This window comes from Siphateles boraxobius, unplaced genomic scaffold (assembly GCF_051911475.1).
Source record: "Siphateles boraxobius isolate OS27281-9 unplaced genomic scaffold, OSU_SipBor_1 35, whole genome shotgun sequence".
Lineage (NCBI taxonomy): Eukaryota > Metazoa > Chordata > Actinopteri > Cypriniformes > Leuciscidae > Siphateles > Siphateles boraxobius.
Genome location: NW_027508975.1, coordinates 14,786,380 through 14,792,837, shown reverse-complemented (window position 1 = coordinate 14,792,837; position 6,458 = coordinate 14,786,380).

Here is a 6,458-nt window from a genome sequence, read left to right as displayed (position 1 = left end):
GAACATTTGAAGGGGTTTGCATAGCTTGTGCATCAAAGGGTTAATAGGCTACTCGATGAAAAGAGTTAACACAACTACAAGCCATGTATACTTTGAATACTTATACTATATACGCTGCTTCCAGTATTGTATATTCATTTTAGCGCTTTTATCCAATTATATTTCAGCCATCATGTATTGCCAGGGTAAAATAAATCTGCCTTGAGGCCTTCAGAATCGACAGTGCGGGCGCCTGTAGCTTAAAATGAATGGAAATGAAACCGTTGCTTTAACCAATCAGTTAATCAGTCAGATTTAATCAGCCAATCAGATTTCGATTTGACTACACCGGGGCCATCTACCAGGGGTGTATTCCAGAAAGCTGGGTTAATTTACCATCAGATTAACCCTGAACTCTGGGTTGATTAACCCATAACCTGCTCACTCAGGGTATGTCGGTTCCAAAACACCTGTGTCGAGTTAGTTTAATCAACCTACTGCTAATAACCTCGAGTTAATGCGCGCGCACGGCGAACATATAAAGGCATTTTCAATGGAACGCCGAATTCAGGAGTCACCATGGAAACTAAGGGTGAAAAGTTGCGTGCCGCCTACTTCTCCAGGGGTGTATTCCAGAAAGCTGGGTTAATTTACCATCAGATTAACCCTGAACTCTGGGTTGATTAACCCATAACCTGCTTACTCGGGGTATGTCGGTTCCAAAACACCTGTGTCGAGTTAGTTTAATCAACCTACTGCTAATAACCTCGAGTTAATGCGCGCGCACGGCGAACTTATAAAGGCATTTTCAATGGAACGCCGAATTCAGGAGTCACCATGGAAACTAAGGGTGAAAAGTTGCGTGCCGCCTACTTCTCCGAAGCAGAGTTAGAAGTTTTAATGTTGGCTTATGAGGAGTTCAAGCCCATTATAATGAAAAAAAGCAATACAGCTGCATATGCGAGGGAAAGACAATTGGCTTGGCAAAAAATAACTGACAGAGTAAATGCGTAAGTTTTTTTTTTTATTACATTTTAAATATGCTTGCCTTTCTTTTGTTAATTTGCAAAGTTGAACAATTGTCTTTTTGAGCATGTGGCATGACTCGACAAGCATTTACTTTTCTCTACATCAGTTTCTTAAGAATACAGTGCAATGTATATTGACAAGAAATATTTAGGCCTCTTGTTTTATAAGGTGTAATCCTTTTGGAGCCAAAATAACTCTTTCCCAAGTCAAAATGAAGCACAAAATCATTCTCCAAAAAGGTAATATTTTATTTTAACTGTTGTAAGATCAATGTCTTAAGTTACTTTTACAGTATTCTTCCTATATAGCTAATAGAAAGAAGGCTGAGGCCCGTCTAACTGGCGGGGGTCCACCTCCACCTCCTCTGACCCCATCTGAGGAGTTGGCTCTTTCCCTTAATAAAGGTCGCCCTGTGGTCGATTGTATTCCAGAGGGCACTTCGTCAGACTTAGCTACCTCCCACAACAACTCAAGTGACTTGGTACAATGTAGGTATACCATATTAGTACTTATGATTATTTAGTCATACGTTTGGACAAAACGATCATAAACTCTTGTCATTATGAAGAAGGCTAAATGCTTCCCAAATGCAGTCATTGTTTCACTTGTGCATTATGCATACATATTCTATTTTACAGCATATGCTGTATACAGTAATCTGTTTTTTTTATTCTTGCATGTTCCTAATGCCTTTATTCAGTGTCTGTCATACTTTAGTAATTTATACATTGAGTATCTTTATTTTTTCTTGCAGGTACTGATGGACGCATTGTATTATTGGATCCTCCTGAAAACAGACAGTCTGTCACAATTGTTAGTGATGCATTTTAAGAACCAGTTGCTTTTAGATCTTTCACTTTGTCTGCCAGACAAAGTAACCTTGCATATTTCCACTCTAGGATGATGATGATGAAGAGACCACATCTGCTGTGACAGAATTAGAAAGTGCTGGGAGACCCACAGAGGTATGATGCATATACTGGACAATGCATAGCTTTTTAGATGGAGTGAAAAATGTGTAATTTGTCCTGTGACAGAATCTAGCTGGGGATGTACATTCAGATGATGGTCCATCTACCTCTACACATAATCTTAGCAGTGTAAGAACTTGTCCCTGGTTGTCCTTTTTTACATAATGTTACTATGTGGCAGATTTTCTTCTTTAACCATCTTATTTACTTTGCCTTCCTAGTTGTCTGCAAAGGAGCTGTATAAGGTCCATCTATTAAGGCAAATTAAAAAAACTGACATGGACATGGACCTTATACAGCTTCAAATAGAACAGAAAAGGCTGGCCATTAAAAAGGACAAACTTGAAATACAACTACTGGAGCATCGCCTTAAGGTGAGAATCATATGTGAACATGAATATGTGATTTCTTTTTGTGTGTGTATAAAGCAATAAATACAAATCTGTCATGTCTCTTTTATTTCAGGATATAAAGAAATAGAACACATTAAATAAAGTGATTTTGACAAATCATGTCTCTAAAACCTTCTGCCATCTCTGTGGTCTGCCAGATTCATTGGGTGTTGTTCTAGGTCATCTTCATCAGGACAGGGGGGATGCCTCTCTCCTCTTATTATGGCAATGTTGTGAAGTACCACACAAGCAACTGTGATGTCACATGCCCTATTTGGAGTGACCCTGAGCCCACGCAGACACTGAAACCTCGCCTTCAGAATGCCTATGGTCATCTCCACCTTGGCCCGTGTTCTGCTGTGAGACCGGTTGAAGCGTGTCTGTGGTCCGGGCTCAGGATCCGGGTAGGGTGTCGTCATATAGGGGAGGCAAGGGTATCCTCTGTCCCCCAGAAAGTAACCATAGAACTGTCCTGTAATGTTAGAGGTGTTTTGTAAATGTAATAAAGACTACAAGCATTTGTCTAACAAAACGTACCCTGTTGAAATTTGTTGCTCAGAGATGACTCTCTAAATATTCGGGTGTCATGTACAGACCCAGGCCATTTTGCCTCAACATTAGTGATGAGGTGGGTTGCATCACATATTACCTGTGGAGAACAATAAGTTTATTAGGCCTATTTGTAACACCAATATTAAGGAGCCAAAATATAGCTACCTGTACGTTGATGCTATGCACAGACTTCCTATTAACATAGTCTCCCTCATTGATAGATGGAGCGTTTATACGAAAACGCTCGTATAATCTGTGCCTCTACGTCCACAGGATCCTCATCAAAAGGGCACGCCATGCTCGGAAACCTCTCTGAAACAAACTAACCCTGCAACATAACCTGCCCCAGAGCAGGTTATCCTCAGAGAGTCAGTTGCTATGGTTACTTACATAACCCGAAAGTTACCTCCGTTTTTGGAACCGAAAGCAGAGCTTATCCGCTTACTTACTCCTAAACTTACCCGGGTAAGTCACATAACCTGCTTTCTGGAATACACCCCAGGCGTACAATAACGTCGGCATTTTCACGTCCTTTGATTGGGTGGTCAGTGTCACATGTTTGTCCTGTCTTGTGATGCACATGGGTGTTTTGTTATTTCGAGCCACGTGCTCTTGTCATTGTTTGATCCCTCCCCCTTGTTATCTGATTATTGGTTTAATTGCTCCACCTGTCTGTCTCGTTACCCTCCTTTGTTTGCCTCCCAGCCTTCCTGTGTTTGCTGTCTTGTGCTCGTTCGTTGAATTTGTTACGTTGTGTTTGTGTTTGCGCCTTGCCTTGCCTTGCCTTGCCTGCCTGCCTGCCTTGTTCTATGTAGTTTTGGTTTGTTTATTTTATGTTTTATCTTCATTAAACACTTCTTTCGCTCTGCACTGGAATCCACAGAATTATTCCCACACGCACCGTGACAGAACGAACGAGACACATGTGGATTCCGCGGAGCGAACTTTGTCCGGCTGAGAGGGAGAATGGAATTTCTCTCTTTAAATATTTCTCCCTGTGTGCCCAGAGGAATGAGGAGAGGAGGACAGCTGAGTCTTCCTCACTGGTCTCTCCTGGAATGGGATCATCGTCATCGGATCCGTCCAGCGTTGGGAATCCGTCTATGGTTTTAACCAACTTCGAGTATGCACAGATCCGTCAAAAGGGACGGAGAAGGAGACATAATCCGTCTGCCCAGTCAGAGACTGTTCACGTCACGTCTGCCCAGCGAGAGACTGTTCACGTCACGTCTGCCCAGCGAGAGACGGTTCACGTCACGTCTGCCCAGCGAGAGACGCTTCACGTCACGTCTGCCCAGCGAGAGACTGTTCACGTCACGTCTGCCCAGCGAGAGACTGTTCACGTCAAGTCTGCCCAGCGAGAGACTGTTCACGTCACGTCTGCCCAGCGAGAGACTGTTCAGGTCACGTCTGCCCAGCGAGAGACTGTTCAGGTCACGTCTGCCCAGCGAGAGACTGTTCACGTCACGTCTGCCCAGCGAGAGACTGTTCACGTCACGTCTGCCCAGCGAGAGACTGTTCACGTCACGTCTGCCCAGCGAGAGACTGTTCACGTCACGTCTGCCCAGCGAGAGACAGTACACGCTCTGTCTGCCCAGTCAGAGACTGAGCACGTCCAGTCTGCCCAGTCTTAGACAGCCAGTGACTGTTCCAGAGCCGGAGCCAGTGTCTGCTGTTCCAGAGCCGGAGGCAGAGCCAGTGCTCGTTCCAGAGCCGGAGGCAGAGCCAGTGCCCGTTCCAGAGCCGGAGGCAGAGCCAGTGCCGGTTCCAGAGCCGGAGGCAGAGCCAGTACCCGTTTCAGAGCCGGAGGCAGAGCCAGTGCCGTCTGCCTTCATGGACCTGGACTATCTGGAGCGTCTGGCTCGGATCCTGCACATGTCCATGTCTGCTGTTCCAGGGCCGGAGCCAGTGTCTGTTCCAGGGCCGGAGCCAGTGTCTGTTCCAGGGCCGGAGCCAGTGTCTGTTCCAGGGCCGGAGCCAGTGTCTGTTCCAGGGCCGGAGCCAGTGTCTGTTCCAGAGCCGAAACCAGTGTCTGCTGTTCCAGAACCGGAGGCAGAGCCAATGCCTGTTCCAGAGCTGGAGCCAATGCCTGTTCCAGAGCCAGCTTCTGTTCCAGCGCCAGACCTAGTGTTTGTTTCTGTGTTTGTGTCTGTCCTTGTGATCATTTCTGCTCTAGTGACTGTTCCTGATCCGGTGTTTGCAGTTCCTGAGCCGGTGGCTGCTGCTCCAGAGGCAGAGCCCGTGCCTGTTCCAGAGCCGGAGGCAGAGCCCGTGCCTGTTCCAGAGCCGGAGGCAGAGCCCGTGCCTGTTCCAGAGCCGGAGGCAGAGCCCGTGCCTGTTCCAGAGCCGGAGGCAATGTCTGTTCCAAAGCCAGGGCCTGTTCTAGTGCCAGAGCCAGTGCTTGTTCCTGTGTTTGTGTCTGTTCTTGTGGATGTTACAGTTCTTAAGGCTGTTCCTGAGCCGGTGTCTGTTCCTGAGCCGGTGTCTGTTCCTGAGGCGGTGTCTGTTCCTGAGGCGGTGTCTGTTCCTGAGGCGGTGTCTGTTCCTGAGGCGGTGTCTGGTCCTGAGCCGGTGTCTGGTCCTGAGCCGGTGTCTGGTCCTGAGCCGGTGTCTGGTCCTGAGCCGGTGTCTGGTCCTGAGCCGGTGTCTGGTCCTGAGCCGGTGTCTGGTCCTTAGCCGGTGTCTGGTCCTGAGAGGGCATCACCGCCTTGGCCTCCCGAGGGGTCTGCTCCGCCCTGGCCGCCAGCGGGGTCTTCACCGCCCTGGCCGCCCGAGGGGGGTTCACCGCCCTGGCCGCCCGATGAGAGGGCATCACCGCCCTGGCCGCCCGAGGGGTCTGCTCCGCCCTGGCCGCCCGCGGGGTCTTCACCGCCCTGGCCGCCCTGGCCGCCCGAGGGGTCTTCACCGCCCTGGCCGCCCGAGTCCTCTCTCTACGCCCTGGCCGCCCGATGGACTCTTTGTTTCGCCCTGGCCGCCCGATGGACTCTGTGTTTCGCCCTGGCCACACGATGGACTCTGTGTTTCGCCCTGGCCGCCCGATGGACTCTGTGTTTTGTCCTGGTCTGTCCCTCCCGTCCCGCCCTGGTCTGTCCCTCCCGTCCCGCCCTGGTCTGTCTCTCCTGTCCCCCCCCCTGGCCTGTCCCTCCTGTCCCGCCCTGGTCTGATGGAGCGTCTGGTAGCCGCTCCGTAGGGAGGGGGTTATGTCACATGTCTGTCCTGTCTTGTGATGCACATGGGTGTTTTGATATTTTGAGCCATGTGCTCTTGTCATTGTTTGATCCCTCCCCCTTGTTATCTGATTATTGGTTTAATTGCTCCACCTGTCTGTCTCGTTACCCTCCTTTGTTTGCCTCCCTATTTAGTCTTCCTGTGTTTGCCGTCTTGTGCTCGTTCGTTGTATTTGTTACGTTGTGTTTGTGTTTGCGTCTTGCCTTGCCTTCCCTTGCCTTGTTCTATGCAGTTTTGGTTTGATTATTATATGTTTTATCTTCATTAAACACTTCTTTCGCTCTGCACTGGAATCCACGGAATTATT